This window comes from Octopus bimaculoides, chromosome 2 (genome assembly GCF_001194135.2).
Source record: "Octopus bimaculoides isolate UCB-OBI-ISO-001 chromosome 2, ASM119413v2, whole genome shotgun sequence".
NCBI lineage: Eukaryota > Metazoa > Mollusca > Cephalopoda > Octopoda > Octopodidae > Octopus > Octopus bimaculoides.
In genome coordinates this window covers 41,692,430-41,715,035 of record NC_068982.1, presented here as the reverse complement: position 1 = coordinate 41,715,035, position 22,606 = coordinate 41,692,430, and the positions used below count along the sequence as shown (strand labels likewise).

Below are 22,606 nucleotides of genomic sequence, written 5' to 3'. Positions count from 1 at the left end.
ATACATATATATATATCATCATCATCATCGTTTAACGTCCGCTTTCCATGCTAGCATGGGTTGGACGATTTGACTGAGGACTGGTGAAACCGGATGGCAACACCAGGCTCCAATCTAATTTGGCAGAGTTTCTACAGCTGGATGCCCTTCCTAACGCCTATATATATATATATATATATTATTTATATTATTATATGATCGAATGCCACGCATCCATTTCCAAGTAAATATTTATGTATATGGTTGCAATCAAATGACTGAAACAAGTAAAAGAATAAAAGAATATATATTATGTATGTATGTATTGGGCTTCTTTCAGTTTCCTTCTACTAAATACACTCTCAAAACTTTGATCAGCTTGGGACTATAGTACAAGACACTTGCCCAGTGTACCATATAGTAGGACTGAATCCAGAGCCATGTGGTTGGGAAGCAAACTTCTTACCACACAGCCACACTTGAGCCTATAGCTACACAGACTTCTTCTAGTTTCCATCTACCAAATTCACTCAAGAGGTTGTGGTTGTCTCAGGGCTATAGCAGAAACACTTACTTACCCAAGATGCCACACTTTGGGACTGAACTCAAGATTAATACCATTATTAGTATTTTTAATATTAATTTCATTTTACTAAGAGTCAACTACACCAATTCCAGCCTTTGTAAAAGATCTTTATTAGAAGTGAGCTAGCACTTTCCCGGCCTAGTGGCTGAAGCAAAAATAATTATGTAGTGGAGATGGTTGAAAGGACTGACAACAGATACTTTACTCTTCAACCAAGAGGAGAAAAGATTGCAAGTATACCCTGAGAGACTGGAGGAAGTGACACTTTCTGTATAGTGTTATGTAGAATGTTATAATGAGAAATTCTCAAGAAGTTTCAAGGGATTGTTACATTCTAAGGTGGAGGCAGACAAGTAGTTATAACATCCCAACAAATACTATCTGTGTATAAATATATTGGATGTTGAAAAAAAAAAGGGGCAGAGAGAAAAAGAGTGTCAGGGAAAGAAAGAAAAAGAGAGAGATAGATAATATAATAGGAACCTAGAAATTTCGAGATGGAAATATTATTAAATTAAAAGTTCTTATCTTTGAATTGAACACCAGTAAATTTAATTTAGAATTTGTTGGTCAGTTATGCGTGGGTTGATCTCATACAACTTTGACTCAAAAGATTTTTTTTTTTTTTTTTTACCAGTCATCTTTATACACATATGGCCACATATGAAAATAAGATGAGAACGAAAAGGAGTATGAAAGAGACAGAGGCAGGGAGGGAATGATAGAGTAGCATTAATATAATGAATAACAAAAGATTTTAAAATTGAGATATTATGAAATTAAAAATTCTTATCTTGCTTCTGCCAATTGTATTTCTGCATATTTAATTCAATTTTTTTTTTTTTTTTTTTTTTTTTTTTTTTTTTTTTTGGTTGGATATGCATGTCTTGATCTCAATTATCATTTTTTTTATTATTCGTGGTCTGAAATTCATCAATTTTCTTTCTTACATCAAAGAGAATTAAAACACCTCTTGGTAAACACTGCATAAAAATGCTGAAGTTTAATAAATTTTGTGTGAGATGCCTAGACAATATTTACAGATCCAACTATTATTATTTTCTGGAACACGCTTATGTATGTCCTAATAAATAATCTGTTAATGTGTATCATCTTGGTTGTACTAATCACAAACAGGATAATGAACATATTCTTAAACAATCATATTACTTATGTTTCAACAGCTATATCAGTGAAATTTCTTTGCTTTCTATAATGTTTTTCTTCTGTACTACATTATAGACATTTGGTGTTGCTATGTTGGCTATTAATGCATTCTTATCATGTTTAGTCATGGAAAATTACAACAAGCTTATTTTGTGTTACCAAATGATTCATCTAGATACTGAAGTCCCATTGTACTTTTGTATTGTTAATTTTTATCACAGAAGGCACTTATTATAAGTAACCCTCAGCATCTTGTCAAAAGATGGGAAATATTGTGATTACTATTATCATTATTTTTATTTATATTTGTTATAATTATTGTTGTTAAGGTAGTGAACTGGCAGAATCATTAGCATATTGGGCATCCACCCGTAGAAACCATGCCAAATCAAAGTGGAGTCTGGTGCAGCAGCCCCCGCCCCTCGGTTTGCCAGCTCTGGTCACACCACCCAACCCATGGACAATGGACAATGGATGTAAATGATGATGAGGATGACAGAATGCTTAGTGGCATTTCATCCATCTTTGCATTCTAAGTTCAAACCCTGACAAGGTCAACTTTACCTTTCATCCTTTCGGGTTCAATAAAATAAGTACCAGTTGAATGCTGGGGTTGATGTAATCAGCAAGCCCTCTCCCCCAAAAATTTTAGGCCTTGTCGCTATAACAGAAAGGATTATAATTGTTAAAACTATTACATACTATATTAGTTAGTAGGTTTGTTGTGAGGTTTGATGACAAGTCTCCTCAAATCTTAAAGAATCTTTCTAAGGATTCTTATAGAAAACAGGATCACGTTTTTGTACAGGTTGACAACGTAAGTCTCAATTCCAATATCTTTTGGCCCCTTTAAATTGCAGTTTGGGTGTTGTGCCAAGCGCACGAACTACAACACAAAAAATTATCATCTTGGTCTTCCACAATCTTTTTATCTCTCTGGCAAGGTCCTGATGTTTCTCAATTTTCTATTATTATTATTATTGAGTGAGAGAGCAGTGCATGCCATCAAAGTGACACTGGGGTAAAATATACGAAGCCCATTATACCCATCATGACTACTCGTCTGATAAGGGTACACCAGGCACATGCATCTCAACCATATGTGCGCGACATGGTGACCTCATATCAAAGTAAACAGCGCATGACCTTGCAGGTGGGGCCCAGTTAGAATTTTCTTCAGGTCGAGTAGCCCATCCTGCTCAAAAGGTCCCTAAATAAGGTTTGTTTAAGGATGTTGAGCAAAACACCCATGTTTCCAAAGGTGAATTATTCAAACCCATTATCATTATTATTATTATTGTTATTATTATTATTATTATTATTATTATTATTACTAAGGCAGTGAGCTGACAGAATTGTTAGCACGCTGGATGAAATGCTTAGTGGTATTTCACCCATCTCTACATTGAGAGTTCAAATTCTACCAATGTTAACTTTGCTTTCCATCTTTTCATCCTTTCGAGATTGACAAATTAAGTACCAGTGAAACACTGGGGTCGATGTAATCAACTAGTCCCCTATCCCACCACCACCACTAAATTTCAGGCCTTGTGCCTTTAGTAAAAAGGATTATTATTATAAAGGCGGCGAGCTGACAGAATCATTAGTACACTGGGTAAAATACTTAGTGGCATTCTGTCCATCATTACATTCTGAGTTCAAATTCTGAGGTCAGCTTTGCTTTGATCTTTTCAGGGTTGATAAATAAGTACCAGTGAAACACTGGGGTCAATGTAATCAACTATCCTCTCCCCCAAATTTCAGGTCCTGTGCCTATAGTAGAAAGGATTATTGGTTATTATTTGAAAACAAAAGTGAGGGAAGAGAGAAAAGTGCTGCCTCGTAGCAATTTTGTTGAAAGGTGAGTGAATGTGGCAACAATGATATGAGTGAATGGGCCTACTCTAAATATGGTAGACAATGTGGAGAGGACACTTGCCCTAGTGGTCAGGGTCTCTGTGGTTTTGTGAGGTTTCCACAAGCAGTTCTTGGTAGTCTCCTGCTTTGGGGGAATTATTCTTTGTTGAAATTTATATTTTTGTAATTTTTTACTTTTTTTTACATACCTTTTATGTAACCCCACACTGTATTGTCCTGTACTGTTTCTAACATTTTTTGTGAACCTTTGGCGGTTAATAAAGAGAACATTATTATTATTCTGCAACAATTTGTGCCATCATTTCATACCAAATTCCACACATTCTACATTTCTCTGACACTTTCTCCCAAAAAACATGTTATCAAGTTGTTTGTTTTTAACACTTGATCTTGAGCTGCTACAAAAGGCTCTTTTTTTTTTCTTTTTTCAGTCATCCTTTTTTCAATCAAGCCCAGTTTTTATTCCACATACATCTTCAGTGGTCTTCCAAGACTGACCATGGATAGGTTTCTCTTCAATCTGTTTAACATGTTCTCTTTGAATTTCATTCTAGTCCTTTTCTCCTGTTCTACACTCGATCACCTGTTCTTTATTCACTGCCTTTAGCAATTTCTCTGAGCAGCTCTGTAAATATTCTAGTAGGCTTTATTATTATTATTATCATCACTACTACTACTACTACTACTACTACTACTACTACTACTACTACTACATCTGACATACTCAGATTGTTGCTGGAGGTGTCATTAATGTACCAGTTGTTCACTTCCCATGAACTGAGGTGATCTGTTCTTTTCAAGTCTCGAGAATTGTGCACAAGCTCCTTGCACTGCAAAGTAAGGCTGTTTTTAAGGATGGGCTCTATTGTTGTTGTTGTTGGTGGTGGTGGCAGCGTTGTTGTTGTTGTTGTTGTTGTTGTTGTTGTTGTTGTTGTTGTTGTTGTTGTTGTTGTTGTTGTTGTTGTTGTTGTTGTTGTTGTTGTTGTTGTTGTTGTTGTTGTTGTTGTTGTTGTTGTTGTTGTTGTTGTTGTTGTTGTTGATGATGGTGGTAGTCGTGGTAGTGGTGGTGGTGGCAGCAGCGTTGTTGTTGTTGCTTTAGTATTATTACTATTGTTATAAATAGTGTTTCAGCCTGTCTTAATAAATCCAGAAATAGGATTTAGCTGCAATAAGATTTTGATAATCTGAAAATCTTTGGCTGGAGGCCAAATATATATATATATAAGACAGTTACATAAATCACTTAAGTACAGATGTCAGGATAGATTTGTGCAAAACTATAAACTTTTTTTTTCTCAATATGAAAATAAGTCACAGCAAAATATTATGAGCATTTTAATAAAATTTTGCATTTATTGTAAATGTCTAATATATGATTTATTCATACATTGTCACCATAAATACAAACACATGCACACACACCAAACTGTGTGTGTGTTGATAAATTGTCACTATGTACGACTTAATCTTACTCCGTAGTAAATGTGTATTTGATGAAGAGAGAAGATGGAAAATGGATCAAGCTAAAATATTTTACGTTTGAATGCTTAGAAATGTCACTTTGTAAATGTCTTACTCTTGATAAGAAGTAAAATGCATAACTATAGATGACATAGAAGAAATATTGTAGTATCAAAAATTTGTTTATAGACAACCAACAAATCAATTATGGAATGATTCAGAAATATACAATATATATTTGTATAGACTGGTGCTATTGATATAAAATATAGATAAGTTCCTTGTAGAAAACATAAAAGGTATTTGGAGATGTTAAATGATGATGATGATGATGATGATGATGATGATGATGATTGTTCAGTTGTTTGATTAATTGAACTACCAGATCCATTGAATTACCACCCTTTCTGTTTCCTTTGTATTCTCTCTCTTGTATTCACATTGTACTTTGAGGGTATGTCCTTACCATTTCTTTCTCTCTTTCCAACTGGGGAAGCCACTGTCTCTCTATCATACTTTAACTCCTCAACACCTGGTGTAAAGCTATCACCCTCAATATTCAGTTGGGGGTGGAGGAGGTCGTGTCTTGAAAATTACTTGGTGACCTCATGGGTATTGGTGCCATGACAAAGCACCCAGTACACTCTGTAAACTGGTTGGTGTTAGGGAAGGACTTCCAGCTGTATGAACCATGCCAAAACAGACGCTGGAGTTTGGTGCAGTCAATCCTTTGGCTCATCAGATCCAACCCATGCCAGATGTTAAATGATGATGATGATGGTGGTGGTGGTGGTGGTGGTGGCTGAGTATCCTACAGAGTTGTGTACTCTTAATGTAATTCTCAGGCAGAACCAGCATGATACCTCTGTGTAACAAGACAGAACCTTTAAATTATGGGGACAGTTCATGTGATGAGCTTCCCTAAAGGTTTCTTTTATTCAGTTTCACATTTTTGTCAGAAAATCTCCCACAAATCATATCTTAACATCTTAAATAAAGAAAGGATACATTAGATAATGTAGTTCTAGCTATATCCTTACAAAGACGAAGTGGTCATAAGTGTATTCATTAAGAGTTACTCTGGGGTTAACCATCAAAAAGATGAAGTAACTCCAGAGAGTTGATGGTTTATTTCTGAAGGAATTGCTAACAACAACTGCTGACATCCACAGAAGATGTTATGTGATATTTCAGCAACAATTCACTAACTTGAAACAATAAAAGGAATTAATAAGTGGCAGCAACAGGAAACAGACAGATAAAATGTCAACTGCCAACAAGAATTAGATTCTTTTCCACTTCTCTATACTCAAATGTCTTATCTATGAGACCATACTTATATTCTTGTTCAGTACCCATTTTATGAACTACAATATTTTTCAACAGAACTTATCATCATCATCATCATCATCATCATCATCATCATCATCATCATCATCATCATCATCATCATCATCATCATCATCATCATCATCATCATCATCATCATCATCATTTATTGTCCTCTTTTCTATGCTTGCATGGGTTAGACCAAATTTGTTGAAACAGATGTTCTACAGCCAGATATCCTTCCTGTCATCAACCCTCATTTATTTCCTACCAAGATAATATTTCCCCATGGCTTGACAGGTTTTTCCTGGAAAGACTAGAAGCAAACAGCATTCTTGTATGTTAATGATGCTCATTTTTCTAACCATCACATGACGCCAAGGCATAAATGTACACAAACACACACACACACACACTAATATATTTATATACGAAGTGGTATCAAAATGTTCCCGGACTAGGTCTGTAGGACAACATAAGATGGCAGCACATGGTTGCATGCACAGTGAAAGCTAGCAGTGACCTTCATGAGGCAGTGTGCTGATTGGCATTGCTGTGTTTAATTCTCATGTGAAATTTGTATTTTTGTGATCACATGTATGCTGTAGTCTGCAATTTTGTCATGCATGGACAAGAAGTTGGAACAAAGAACCAACAGGAAATTGTGCATTAAACTTGGGAAGTCTGTTACAGAGGTATTGAGCATGCTTTGACAAGTTTATGGCGAAGAGGCAACAGGTCATACACAATGTTTCGAGTGGCATGGCTGCTTCAAAAGCAGAAGAATGTCTCTGGAAAATGATGAGTGATCTGAAAGACCTGTCACGGGTGACATCCTGGAAATGTGGAGAAAATTCATCAGCTTTTGCATGAGGATCATTGGAAGACAATCAACAACATTGCTGATGTTGTTGGTCTTTTGTATGACTCTGTGCAGGCAATCCTAACATCTGAATTGAATATGCTGAGTATCTCTGCTAAGTTTGTACCCCACCTGCTGACCACTGAGCAGAAAGAACATCGCCTCAAAGTCTGTCAAGATCTCCATCAGTGTGCCAATGATGATCCATCCTTCATGTCGAGGATTATCACCAGTGACAGCAGTTGGTCTATGGGTACAACTCTGAGACAAAGTAGCAGTTGTCACAATGGAAAAGCCTTTCATCTCCACAACCAAAGAAGGCATGGCAGAGCCACAGCTCAATCAAGAGCATGCTCATCATTTTCTTCTGAATTCCACAGTATTGCACATCAAGAATTTATCCCTCAGGACCAGACCATCATTCAAGAGTTCTACTGTTTTGAAACATTTGAGGGAGGACATTTGGTGAAAGTGACAGGATCTGTGGAGCACAAAGAATTGGATTCTTCACAACAACAATGCATCCTGTCACCGAGCTCTCCTCATTCGTGAGTTTCTTGCCAAAAATAACATGGTATCACTTCCACACCTATCCTACTCACCATATTTAACACCTGTGGACTTCCATCTCTTCCTCAAGATGAAAACGCAGCTCAAAGGTCACCATTTTAACACCATTGTCAAGATCCAGATCAAATTGCAGAAATTCCTCGACTTGCTTACAGAAAACAACTTCCAGGCCAGATTTCAAAAGTGGCAGAAATGCAGGTCTGGTGTATTGCTGTGCAAGGTGACTATTTTGAAGGAGACAATACTAAAACTCAGGTAAATAAGTTATTTTATTAAACATAACTAGTCTGGAAACTTTTTGATACCACCTCATACATAGGCTTCTTTTCAGTTTCTTTTTACCAAATCCACCCACATGGCTTTGGTCAGCGTGGGGCTATAGCAGAAGACACCTGCCCTCTGTTCCACTTAATGAGATTGAACTTGAAACCATGTGGTTAGAATGCAAGCTTCTCAACTACACAATCATACCTGCACTTAACACTGGAGGAAACTTTTAGTAGTACTGTGGCTTAATAGTAAAAGGACTTTTTTATTATCACTCAGTGTGGAAGGAAGAGCAGGCCCATAACCCCTCAGACTGATGGGAGGAAGTTATCTTCAAACCAGAGACCAGGACCAATGCTTGCAACAGGGCAGACTCCACTAAATTCACCCATTGCTGTTTTAATGCACAGTAGGCAATCACCCTGGTACCCGAAAGGTTTGGGGCCTAATGTTAATCTATATATGCTGTGGTTTGTTATCAATAACTAAATACTATACACTCCTGTCATTACTTTGTTGGAGTTGGGTGGGGCATGATGAGGCTATAATGTTGTTAAGATAGCTTTGAAGGCATCCAATAACCATGTGGTTGTATTAAACTGCATGAACGATTAAGTCTACCACTCAAGTAGACCAGGGTACTCAAAATGCAAATAGCTAGGACAAATACTGCAAAGCATCCTATCCAATGATCAAATGATTCTGTATGCCCACAGCTCTAGGCTGGTACTTTATTTATTGATCCTAGAAATATGGATGGCAAAGTTGACTCCAGTGGGATTTGAACTCAGAACACAAGAAGCCAGATTAAATGTCACAAGGAATCCCATCAAATGCTCTCTCATCATCCTTATCATCATTGTCGTTGTTTAACATCTATGCTCCATGCTGGCATGGATTGGATGGTTTCACAGGATCTGATGGTTCCAAAGACTGTATTGTACTCCAATGTCTGCTTTGCTTTGGCATTATTTCTGCAGTTGGATGGCCTTCCTGACACCAATCACTTTATTGCATGTACTGGATTCACTTTTCATACCACCAACACTAGTGAGGTCACCATGCAGCTCATAAGGCTATGAACTCCAAGGAAGAGTGGGAGCTGGCTTTATGCTAGGGGACAAGGCTCAGCTTATAGCTGAAATATTCTATTTCTGAAGGGTTTCTGAGGTTATTATAGATCTATGAAACCCAGACATAAGCAAGTATTTTCAAGCAGTGAGCATTATGAGGTATATTGCATATCATAAATTGGGCCATAGTATTAAATGAATAACTTAATAAACATCATATGTAATACATTTTCATCAGTTGATAATTTAAGATTTACTTAGCTCCACCAAACTTTGAATGAAAGAAAGCATTAGTGAACAAGTAAGCAAAAAAAAAAAAATTGTTCAAATTAAGAGAGACAAATCTAATGATTATGTTCCAAAATTTTTGTAAAAAATTATGAAGTTTATATAATGAGGTCATAACATGTACCACAGAAAAGAGTAACATGCAGTCAATGTGTTCCAGGTTATCAAACTTATTTAATCTATGAATGCTTTGTAAAATAAATGTTAAATTATGTAAAGATCTACTAGATAAAGTTCTTATTCTTGATACAAATTCACGTGTTTTGGTTAATTCAATAACTTCAAAGAATATGTTGGCAATCTGAAACAGACTGGCTCCAGAAACATTCTGATATAAGGAAATAAATCTAAACAATATCTAGTATGTTAACTACTGTTGGACTCCATCAAAATCATTCAATTAGATTCTCCGATTACAAAAAATCAAATTGATCAAAACTGACTAAAATATAAATATCTCATGAACAATAACAGTTATAACAATATATATGGCATTACAATATTATGAGCAATAACAATAAGGAGATTAGTTCAGTAAGCATTCATCTCACATCAATAAAATTGTGTATGATTGATATCACATTTTGTTCTCCAGTAGAATTTAGAAACATCTTCATCGCTGTATTATTGACAGTATAGAAATGTGTGAATATATAACCTGTTCCAATTATTTACTTACTAATCTCCTTTATTGCTACAAGATAATAAATAACTGTAATTAATTGATTGAGAAAGAGTTTATTTATCTTATATTTATTTATTAATTGATTGGTTGTTCACCAATTCAATAAAGAATCACCAAAATGTTGCTTTTGGCATATTTTGGATAATAATATTTTTAGACGGAGCTGTCTCCTGTTTTGCAAATAGCTTATATATTTACATAAAATAATAATTAAGTTGTCAAATTGTTGTAAAAGCTGACTGGATGCAGGTCAATTCAAAAAATAGAATGATTATAGTTATTTAGCTTTCTTCTATTTTTTAGTGTCAAATTTTCTGTTTATTATTTTTTATTTTATTTACCTAACTACCATTAAATGATAACAGCTGTTATCACAAACAACAACTACATTTATGTCATCAGTATGAAGACAGGTTGTTGGAGAGGGACCTTTTGAAAAGTTGTTGACTATTTAAGAGATCAATACAAATCAAATACTTTAGATACTAAACTATTTCAAGCCAACAAGTAAGATACTGTCTGTCATTTGATTATGAAAATATAGTCATATATATATATGAAAAAAAAAATTGTTTTATTTTAAGAACTATATAGTAGGCTTCCGTCAGTCTCAAGAGGCCATGGATCTGCACCTGAAGAAATCGTGTCCGCTGCTCATGGCAATGCAGTGTCTGTTGTGGCTGTATAGGCCCCCCACAGGAGTGACAGTCTTACATACAGTAACTGCATTTGAAAGAGGTCTCTGCCAACGCTACTGGTTTTTCCTTCTGTCAAGTGTGCTTTTTCTTTAGTGGTGAGTTCCTGCTTTCCTTCTGTTCTCTTTGTCCCCTTTCACAGTATTTGTCTCCAGTGTGGGTGATCATTTGCAACCTCCTCCCATTACAGGGCATCCAAATCAAGTGACTTCATATTCCTCTTACAGACGTCCTTGAAACAAAGATGAGGTTGTCCTCATGCCCTTCTGCCAGTGGCCAATTCCCCATACAGGAGGTCTTTGGGGGATCCTTCCATCCACCATGCAATGTACATGACTGAGCCAGCACAAACAACACTGCTGGAGCAGGGTGAATATGCTGGGTATCTTGGCTCAGTTGGGGACTTTGGTGTTGGTGATGTGGTCGGGCCACCAGATAGCCAAGATGCGTCTCAGATTATGAAGGTGAAAGACATTGAGACATCGCACCTATCTAGAGTAAAGGCTCTACATCTCACTGCCATAAAGTAGCGTACTAAGGAAGTACACCTTATAGACAGCAGTCTTGGTGTTAGCAGCCAGTTTTTCTATTTTCCCAGACTCTCTTTGTGAGCCTGGCAAATGTGGAGGATGCTTGTCTGATTTGCCTGTTGATCTCAGGGTCCAGGGAGAGGTCATCAGCAATGGTAGAGCTGAGATAGGTGAATTGATGGACTAGCTCCAGCTTGTAGTTGTTGATGGTGATGGTGGGGGGGGGGGGGGCTGCTTGAAGCTTTGGCCCATTACTTGGGTCTTCTTCAGACTGATAGTCAGACTGAATTCCTGACAGACCTTTGGAATTTTGTCCACAAGATGTTGCATTTGCTCTTCAGAGTGTGCTGTCAGTACTGTGTCATCTGCAAACAACATTTCTCTGACAAGTACCTGGTGCACCCTGGATTTTGCTTTCAGCCTCAACAGACTAAATAGTTTGCCATTTGATCTGGTGTAGAGGTAAACACCATCAGTTGATGTCCTAAATGCATGTTTCAGTATGACTGAAAAGAAGATGCCAAACAGGTTGGGGGCAAGCACACAGCCCTACTTCATGCTGCTACATATGTTGAATGCCTCCAAAAAAGAGCCATCAAATTGAACAAGGCTTTTCATGTCCATGTGAAATGATTGGACAATCCTGAAGAGTCTTGGGGGACAGCCAATTTTGGCAAGGATTTTGAACAGGCCATCTCTACTAACTAGGTCAAAAGCCATTGTGAGATCGATGAAGGCGATAAAGGGTGGCTGCCTTTGCTCTCAGCACTTCTGTAGCTGTCAGAGAGAGAAGGTCATGTCGATGGTGGAACGTTTTGATCTGAAACCACACAGAGATTTGGGGTATACCCTCTCAATGATTTTCTGTGGCATGTTTAGGGTCACGTGGGCAAAGACCTTCCCAATGATGCTTAACAGTGAGATGCCTCAGTAGTTATTGCAGTCACTTTTGTCCCCTTTGTTCTTATATAGAGCCTCTACATCAAGCACAGGCAACCTTTTTTGAGAAGCAAGCTGCATGAAACATGACTCATCATTAGGCAGACTGCACTACAAAAATATTCAAGGTAATTTTTCATTAGGTGTGCCATTCAGAAAGTCCTGCAGGATACAGTTTGCCCATGACTGCTCTACATGGTAACTCATTCTGCTAGAAATAGTGACCAACTCTCCCTCAATCACATGCAATCATTAAAAATAATAAGACACATTGAATAATGTAGTCTGAATTACACAATGCTTGAAAAAACGTTGGATTGAAAACAGCTGTAACACTTTTTTGATCATGTAGCTCTTCATTTTGAGTTGATGTACAGCTAAATAACATTATAGTATACAATTAAATAAACATCAATTTCTTACTAAATTGATTTATGCATCAGCTAAAATCGTTATCAAAACATTGTCGTCATTATTTCTATTTATGTAAGCAATAGGGTAATGGGTTTGATAAAATTATATTCAATATTTGTTTTCAAGAAAAAAAAACAAAAATCGAATGTTTGCATGTGTTTACATTTTCTAGTGTAAATATATATTTCTCAGCCAGTTCTAAATGGAAATTGAATATAAATTCAAATATATGTCTAGTCTTGCTCTAAAGTAATTTTTGCATTGGAAGCCCAAGTGAGAAGGCAAAAAATGAAATAAACTGTCATAAAAATGTCTGTCTCTGTGGAATTGCCATTTACTTCATCATCCCTTATTATCAGTAAAATATATATCAGTAGTCAACTAGAACTGGTGCAGTATATTCTTTTGATAAGGTTCAAAGAGATTTTTTTTTCTAGAGGACAGGTATGGCTGCATATAGGTGCAGGTAGAGTTGTGTGGTTAATAAACTCATTTTGCAACTGCATGGTTTTGGGTCAAGTCCCAGTGTGTGGTACTTTGGGCAAGTGTTCTTCTCCTATAGCCCCAGGCCTTGTGAGTGAATTTGGTTGACAAAAACTGTGTGGAAGCCCATCATATATATTAAATGTGTGTGTACACTTGTGTGTATGTGTGTGCGCATGTGTGTGCACATGTGTGTGTGTGCACTTGTGTGTAGGTGTGTGTGCATGTGTGTGTAGGTGTGTGCGCATGTGTGTGTAGGTGTGTGTGTGTGTCTTTGTACTTATCACCTCCTCCCCACTGCTAGATGAGCAGTGTTGGTTTGTTTACATCCCTGTAACATAGCAGTTTGGCAAAAGAAACTGATAGAATATGTACCAAACTTCAAAAAAAAATTGTTCAACGAAATACGTTAAGGCAGTGCTCCAGCATGGCAACTGTCCAATGAATGAATCAAGTAAAAGATAGAAGATACAAATGTCTGTATGTCTAAGTGGAATTACTATCTATTTCATCATACCCTGGTATTGATAAAATAAATACCAGTAATAAACTAATATTGATTCAATCAATTTTTCTTTTCTTTTTTTTTTTTTTACGAGGTTCAAAGACATTTTTTTTTTCTAGAGATATGTAGTTATTGATTAACAAATATGATCAAAAGCTCTGTTGTGCTTGAGGATGATGGAATACTTGAAACAGCAAAGCATTTTTGACTACTCCTGTGGTGGAGATGATGGGAGGGATGGTGGCTGATGTTTTAAAGGTAAAACATTAACATTAAATTATAACATTGGTACAGTTTTAGGTTCTTTGCTTCATTGATTTATTGAGCAGAATTGAATCATCACCGTTTAATATATGATTGATTTAGAATTAAACTCTTTATCTGTTTCATTCTATCTTTTATCCTTCGCTTGTTTCAGTCATTGGACTACAACCATGGAGGGGTACCACCTTGAAACGTTTAGCCAAGTGCATCAACCCCAGTACTTAGTTTAAGCTTGCTATTTATTCTATCAGTTTCTTTTGCCAAACTGCTTAGTTATTGAGATATAAACAAATCAACACTGGTTGTGAAGTGGTTGTGGGGACAAACTCAAATACATTTTGTTAATAATTCATTAAACTCTTTTGATGAAAGTGAATTTGTCCACAATAAATTGTACTCACTTCATTTCATACTTCAGGTCTGAATGACTACATTGTTACAACTTCTAGCCTCATGAAAAAAAAAAAACATACAACTAACACCTTCATATTGTCTACAAATGCTAACAAGCCTCATAAGTTCTGGCAAAGTTGTCCTCAGTGGGATTTGGTCTCAGAATGTAGAGAGCAAGAAGAAATGGCACTAAATAACAAATACAACAACAACATCATCAATTATAATAAGAATGAGGATGATGATGATGATGATGATAACAGTAAGGAGCTCCAGCCCCAAAAACGATACTGACAGATTGTATGTGCCTAGAAACAGGGGTAGAAAAGGTCTCACAGGAGACCTTTCTATGAATGATGGACAGCTTGCACCACTTCTTGTCAAGGACTTAATGATGGCATATTACTCCTGCTTGTAACCTATATACTTGTGATAAAGAAAAGGACAAAAAAATTACTACAGAGGCACAGTTGTTTTACCAACATATGCAATTTTAACAACTTATGCCAGTTAATAAAAAAAGTCATGTCCACTTTTGCACTAATTTCAGTACATCCTTCATGTAATATAATTTTTCACGGTAAAGTGATGTCAGAAATTCAGGTATTGGATCAAAAGTTCATAGTTCAGATATTCAGTCTTTCAAATCTTGAACAGTTTCTGAGATAGCAATAGCACTTCAATGTCTACGAAGACAATGAATAGTTGAAAAATAAATAAATACAAAAATCATGTTAAGTGAATCTGATATATATTTCTTGCTTTTAAAATACACTTTACATTTTAATGGTGTTTCAAGTAGAGTTTTTTTCTGTCAAACCTGGCAGTTTAAAATGTCTCATTAACTTATCCAAAGCAGAATTTGTTCTTAATTACTGAGTAAATATTCTTGAAAAGAAAAACAAAAATATAAGGAAGAAATCTAATTGTGCATTTTCAAAAGTTATTAAATTCCATACATTCGTTTCCCAAGATGATTTAAGAAACCAATAATTTCTTTTACATTCAACTGTAATTCATTTTGGCTAATTATTTCTAATTTTAAATATAATTGGCAAAGCTAAATTGTAGGAAATTTAAGCAAAAAACTATAAGCAAAACAGAATATCCAATGAGAGTTTAAAGGTCATAGAAAAATTAAATGCATAACTGAAAATAAGATTGCTCGTGGAAGTTCAAAAAGAATATGAATGAATCATTATGTTTTAGAAGGGGAAAAGGGAGAATGAATAAATAAATAAAATTCATAGTAAATGTTTCAGCTTTTGACTTTTGATATTTGGTTGATGGTAATGTATCTAATCAGGATTCAGAAATCAGAACTAGACAAATCTAAAATTTTGTACATTTAATCAGCACTGTTTGTTGTAAGTATTGGACTTCCTGGCATTTAGTTTAATGGGTTGTGAGTCTGGCTGAGAATCTAACGGTCAACACTGGACTAACTAGCTGAAAATCTGATAAATATTCTGATAATCAATGTTTGGCTATTATCTATTATCTAGTTTAATTGACAGAATAATAAACCGGTAGTCATAAAATCGGTGTTGCAAGATGACTCATAAGTTTCTCAGATAAAGTATTGGCTTTCTCATAAGTGTTGGATTGTATTTTCACATTAATGCCTCCAGGCACAGTCTTCAGGCATGTTCTGTAATTTCCTAATTTATTTACTTAGTCAATTAAACATTCATTCAATGAGAAAACAACCTTTTATGAGACTCACTGATTAGACTAGAAATTGATAAATGTTTTACTTGTTCTTTGTTTTAATTAATCATTTTAAGGATGAGAAACTACTGACCCTCTCACTTTCAGGCTCTCCTAAAGCAGAAGATATGAAGATGTTGGTATGAGATCAAGTCCTTTAAATAAATAGATAAAAAAATATTAAAAATATTATTTCACATTTGTTGGGCAAAGAATGTTGTAGTATTCAGACATACTGCAAATAACATTTGACTTATTGATAAATAACTATTGTTTGACATTCAATTTATCACTACATTCAGAGAAGAGCTTCATGTTTTGATGTGTTTATTGAGGTTTCATTTTTATCCTCCTCTTTTTCATCCAGTAAGAGGAAGATAAGATTACAAGATGGTGATATAACGAAGATGGTTAATAAGGAAAATGTTGAAATGGATATATAACTTGAGATGAAATGAACTGGTAAGTGACATTTTATTCTCCATTATAAAATACAATGACTGCCATACATGAATTAACATAACACAATAGGTTACAACAAAGATGTGTGAGAACTTCGTGGTCGGGCTGGACTGTTGATGTTGTAGACATAGTTGACGTTCTGTTGGTGATGTAGAGGCAGGTGATTGGTCTGTTGGTCGTGTAGTTTTCATACAGCAATGATGTAGACAAGCATCTGATGGAGATGATGAGAGCGGAGGCTGGCTGGTGTCAGGATATTGTTGATTGAGACGAGATGCATGTGTGGTCAGTGGCAAGTGCCAAAGACCTAGGACAGTTGAGAACTGCCATTCATATAGGGAATAAGAGGCTCCCAGGGCTGGTGATTAATTTCTTGTGTAAGGAAAAATAAACTGTTGTACCAATGCAATTGGACAGCTGGAAGCCGACCAATACAAACAATGGTTTGTTTAATCACGAGGTTATGCAACTGCTGAAACGAAAAGAGCTTGTGGAGCTGTTTTATGGCTATTTAAGCCTAGACGAGTCAAAATGAAAACATCTCACATAATGACAGTGTAAATCACTTCTGCTACAGTGAAATCCAAATATTGAGGGTTCAGATCAACTAAGTTTCAATTCAATGCTCAGAAGGCTTCTGATGTTCAAGAGTTAAAAAGAAAGAGGTACCGAAAGAACAATACATGTACCAATATTCTTATAAATTTGTTGTTGGCACTCCGTCGCTTACAACGTCGAGAGTTCCAGTTGATCTGATCAACGGAACAGCCTGCTCGTGAAATTAACGTGCAAGTGGCTGAGCACTCCACAGACACGTGTACCCTTAACGTAGTTCTCGGGGATATTCAGCGTGACACAGTGTGACAAGGCTGACCCTTTGAATTACAAGCACAACAGAAACAGGAAGAAAGAGTGAGAGAAAGTTGTGGTGGAAGAGTACAGCAGGGTTCGCCACCATCCCCTGCCAGAGCCTCGTGGAGCTTTAGGTGTTTTTGCTCAATAAACACTCACAACACCCGGTCTGGGAATCGAAACCGCGATCTTATGACCGCGAGTCCGCTGCCCTAACCACTGGGCCATTGTGCCTCCATTCTTATAGATAATAAGGCAGTAAACTGACAGAATTATTAGCATGCCGGACAAAATGCTTTGTAGCGTATCAGCTGTCTTTATGTTCTGAATTCAAATGCTATGAAGGTCGACTTTGCCTTTCATCCTTTCAGGGTCAATAAGATAAGTACCAGTTGAGCATTGGAGCCAATGTAATCAATTTAGCTCTTTCTTCCAAAATTGCTGGCCTTGTGTCAAAATTTGAAATCAATATGCTTATAAATAATATCTAAGTATATTCCAAAGTTTACCAGTTCACTGGTAATTGTTCCTATGAAACTAAAATCCAAAATGCTGAGCTTTTACACAATAATGGTCTGGTGAGTAAACAACTGAAATTATGTTGTTAATAATTTATTCAGCTTTGCTTATTACTGATTAATCCTTGCTCGTTAGTGCTAACCACTTATTGAAAAGACATTAATAAAAGCAATAGTAAAATTTTCTAAGGTCAAACAAGACCTTCAAATTAACTTAACCTTTAGCATTTGAACTGGTGATACCTGACCCAAATATTCTAATTGTTTTACTTTCAAACTGATTAGGTCTGCCCCTCATACCTACTCAACAATGTCATGTTAGAAATAATTACATCTTTAAAATCTTGAAACTATGAAATAATGCATGATAAATTCAAAACAATGTGAATCATTAAGCATTACATTTGACAAAGTAATCTGAATGCTAAGGGTTTAATGTTTCTCATGTCATGTCAGAATTGTAAGAAAGCTTTAACGAATCTTCAACAAAATTAAAAGTCAGCAAAGTTGTTGTTGCTGTTGTTTTTACCCTAGGTCGGCCCTGATTGAGCAGACATGATCAAAAGCATTCTGGTGATGACCATCCCATTTACTTTTCAGGCATAGTGTATCTAGGAAAAACACAACTCAGTACATCCTTCTCCTTTCTAAGATGGCATGGTGTGACATAGAGGTGATTTCATTTTTATTCCTAACAAGTTCAGCGACCACAAAGATTTTCATTAGGATAAACAGGTAAGGTTCCATAGATAGCTAAAGACTACAATTTATCTAAGTATGGAATGACTGAGGGACAATACTACTACTGCTGCTGCTGCTGCTGCTGCTACTACTACTACTACTACTACTACTACCACCACCACCACCACCACCACCACCACTATTACTACTACTACTCATGTTGCTGCTACTACTACATCTACTGTTATTGTTACTATAGCTGCTGCTGCTGCTGCTACTACTACTACTACTATTGTTACTATTGCTGCTGCTACTTCTATTGAGGTGTATGGCTTCTTTGTATTTAAGTCTGATGTAATATAGGCTTTCTCTAATTAAGTTGAGTCTAATTAAATTTTTTTTTTTCTTATCTGAACAGTAATGTATATAATTAACTTGTAACTTCTAATGTACTTGTCAAGTATACTTGTGTCTGAAAGTAGTCATTTTAATTAAATTTTGTTTATTTGTGTATTTAGGAGCTAAAGTGACAAGACTTCTTCAATTCAGCATATATATACATTTTTTAAAGTTTCCACTATGTAACTATGCAGCTCTTTACATACAAATATTATAGACTGCACAACAAAAGCTGTCCAGTTTATTAAGAAGTCTTCAATCACTAACATACTACAACCGCTTGTTCGGTTGACTTCTTCCTTTTCTATCTTTTCTACTATTCTTATCATGATTGATTCTTGCTCTTCAGAGCTTATCATACATTCATACATACATGCAAGCATTTATGCATCATAGCTCGATGATTTGACTATTGGGCTCACAATCATGAAGTAGTGAGTTTGATTCCAGGACCGGGCTGTGTTAAGTTCTTGAGCAAGACACTTTGTTTCACGTTGCTCCAGGTCACTCGGCTGTAGAAATCAGTTGCAATGTTGCTGGTGCCAAACTATATCGGCCTTTGCCTTTCACTTGAATGACTTCAGTGCCATGAAAAAGGGAATCTAACTCACCTCCTCATGATTGTGGCCCAACACTCTAACCACTGAGCCATGCACCTTCATTTATGGTTATATTGTGATACCAAATACACTGTCTGAAAAGAGAAGAAACAGTCTCACCTGAAATGACTTTGCGTGATGGCACCACTGTTCGAGCGTGATTGTTACCAACGTCGCCGTCCTGGCACTTGTACCGGTGGCACGTGAAAAGTCATTCGAGCGAGATCATTGCCGGTGCTGCTGGACTGGCTCCTGTGCAGGTAGCACGTAAAATACACCATTTTGAGCGTGGCTGTTGCCAGTACCACCTGACTGGCCTTCGTGCCGGTGGCACGTAAAAGCACCCACTACACTCTCTGAGTGTTTGGCGTTAGGAAGGGCATCCAGCTGTAGAAACTCTGCCAAATCAGATTGGAGCCTAGTGTAGCCATCTGGTTTCACTAGTCCTCAGTCAAATCTTCCAACCCATGCTAGCATGGAAAGCGGACGCTAAACAATGATGATGATGATGTCTCTTGATTCAAATATGAACTAGGTTTAAACAACAACATCAACAGCCAATTGCTTTTCATTGAAACCCTTTTGAAAACAATTATTGTTGTTGTTGTTTAACCACATTGTAGTCATATGATCAGAGCCCTTCCAGCCATAACCATCCCCTCGTTATTCAGACATGGTATCTTATATATTTTCCTTGTTTCAGTCTTTTGGACTGTGGCCATGCTGGGGCACTGTCTTGAAGGGTTTAGTGAAACCCCAATACTTATTTTTTAAGCCTGGTTCTTACTCTATTGTCTCTTCTTGCCAAACTGATAAGTTATGGAGATGTAAACAAACCAACAAGCAGTGATGGTGGACAAACACAAACAAACACACACACACACACACACACACACACACCAGAGGCAAAGTGGCTGAGTTCCTTTTGAGTGTTGGGCCTCAGACCTTTGTCATGCTTGAGAAGAAGACCCATCAAGCTGAGCAAAATCATAGTCATGGCAGATGCCAGTGTCACACAAATAGCACCCATGCCGGTGGCACATAAAAACACCCATTGCACTCTCAGAGTGGTTGGCATCGAGAAAGGCATCCAGCTATACAGCAGTCCACCCAATGCCAGCATGGACAACAGACATCAAATGATGATGATATATATATATATATATATATATATATATATATATGTATATAATATACGACAGGTTTCTTTCAATTTCCATCTCCAAAATACACTAACAAAATACACTATGGTTGGCATGGGACTATAGTAGAAAACATTTGTCCATGGTGCAACACAGTAGGACTGAGCCCAAGACCACATAGTTGGGAAGCAAGCTTCTTACCAGAAGGCCATGCTTGCACCTATAACCAGACCAGTGCCTATATCTAGAAGAACATTATTTAACATATTTTCTCTTAAGACAACATGCTGTGATATGAGGTAGATTTAGCTACCATTTATAGCAGATTAACAGTATGGGATATTAGACACTCCTTATTATATAGAATTAATTTACACATTTAAAACACATTTGCTAATAAATCAACCAGCTTCTTTGATAATTCACTGAAAGCAGCAGATAAGTTCTGTTATAGAGGCAACTTAATTAATTTTCGTGGTGCTGTCATTGTTCGCATCATAGATAGCATCTACAATACAATGCAGAGTAATTTGAGGAACCACTATTTCATTGATAGAAAAGAGATTATTTTCAAAGCCTTTCTTATTCTGCTTCTGTTTTGGCATCAACAACCATCTTCTTATAGCATTCAGTTACCTTATCCATTCTTATGATATGTCTAAACCAGTTCAGTCATTTATTTTGTATCTTACTAAAAAGTTGTAGAAGTCTACTTTTTCTGTCTCAAAACACATGTAGTTGATTATATATGCATACATACATACATATACATACATACATATACATACATACATATACATACATACATATACATACATATATATATGCATGCATACATACAATACATGCATACATACTTACAATACATGCATACAGGCATACATACAATACATATATACATATATACAATACATACATACATACATACATACACTCACACACACACACACACACACATTATAGGCTCAGGTATGGCGGCATGGTTAAGAAGTTCAGTCCCCAAACATACCATTTCAAGTTCAAACTCAGTGTGGCACTTTGGGAAAGTGTCTTCTATTATAGATCCAGGTGAGCCAACCAAACCCTTGTGATTGGATTTGGTAGACAGAACTTGAAAGAAGCCCATCATATATATGTATGCATGTATGTATGTACGTATGTATGTATGCATGTATGTATGCATGTATGTATGAACGTATGTATGTGCTTGTATGTGTGTATGTGTGTATGTGTTTTGGCGGACACTCCCAAGTAGGAAGTAGGCTGTTCTACTACTGATAAATAATGGACAGACACAGCAGGCAGTGTCAGTCAATGAGGTATGCTGTTCAGGCCAGTCACACAGACAACAAAATATGTCATCATAATGTGGGACATATCAGTGGCAACGAGGATACCTCCAGTGTCGTTATATCAATGGTGATGAGGATACCTCCCACTGTATAATGGTGTCATTGAACTACATGCAGTGGCAGATAAGACACGACACAGTGTAAGAAGATACAACAACTACACCCAGTGAAAAATTTGAAGAAGGATTTGAGCACACAGTGAAAAATATTAAAAAACCCCGATGTAGGATTTGAACTACTGAAAGATAATATATATACAGTGAAAAATATATAAATTCTATTGAAAAAAGATTCTGAAGAAAAACATTGTCTGGAACTCTAACTCAGAACTGAATTACACACAGTGAAAAAAAAAAAAAAATAATAATAAGTCCGTGTGAAAGATTTTAGTCAGGTCGCTATGTGTTAGTACCGCTACTGGTAAACAATGTAGACTGGTACTACCCGTAGCATTCTGAAGAGAAAAATAATTCAATGTGGAAGAAAAAATAATAATAATAAGTCTGTGTGATGTAGCCCCTAG

General features: G+C 36.4%; 1 long non-coding RNA gene across 1 annotated transcript; it reads left to right on the top strand.

Annotated features, from left to right (window-relative positions):
- The first annotated feature begins 10,563 nt into the window (after positions 1-10,563).
- Positions 10,564-18,640, top strand: LOC128250812 (uncharacterized). The gene is made up of 3 exons (XR_008266794.1): positions 10,564-10,938; positions 16,446-16,540; positions 18,511-18,640. It is a non-coding gene; the product is annotated as an uncharacterized LOC128250812 (long non-coding RNA).
- Positions 18,641-22,606: the final 3,966 nt, after the last annotated feature.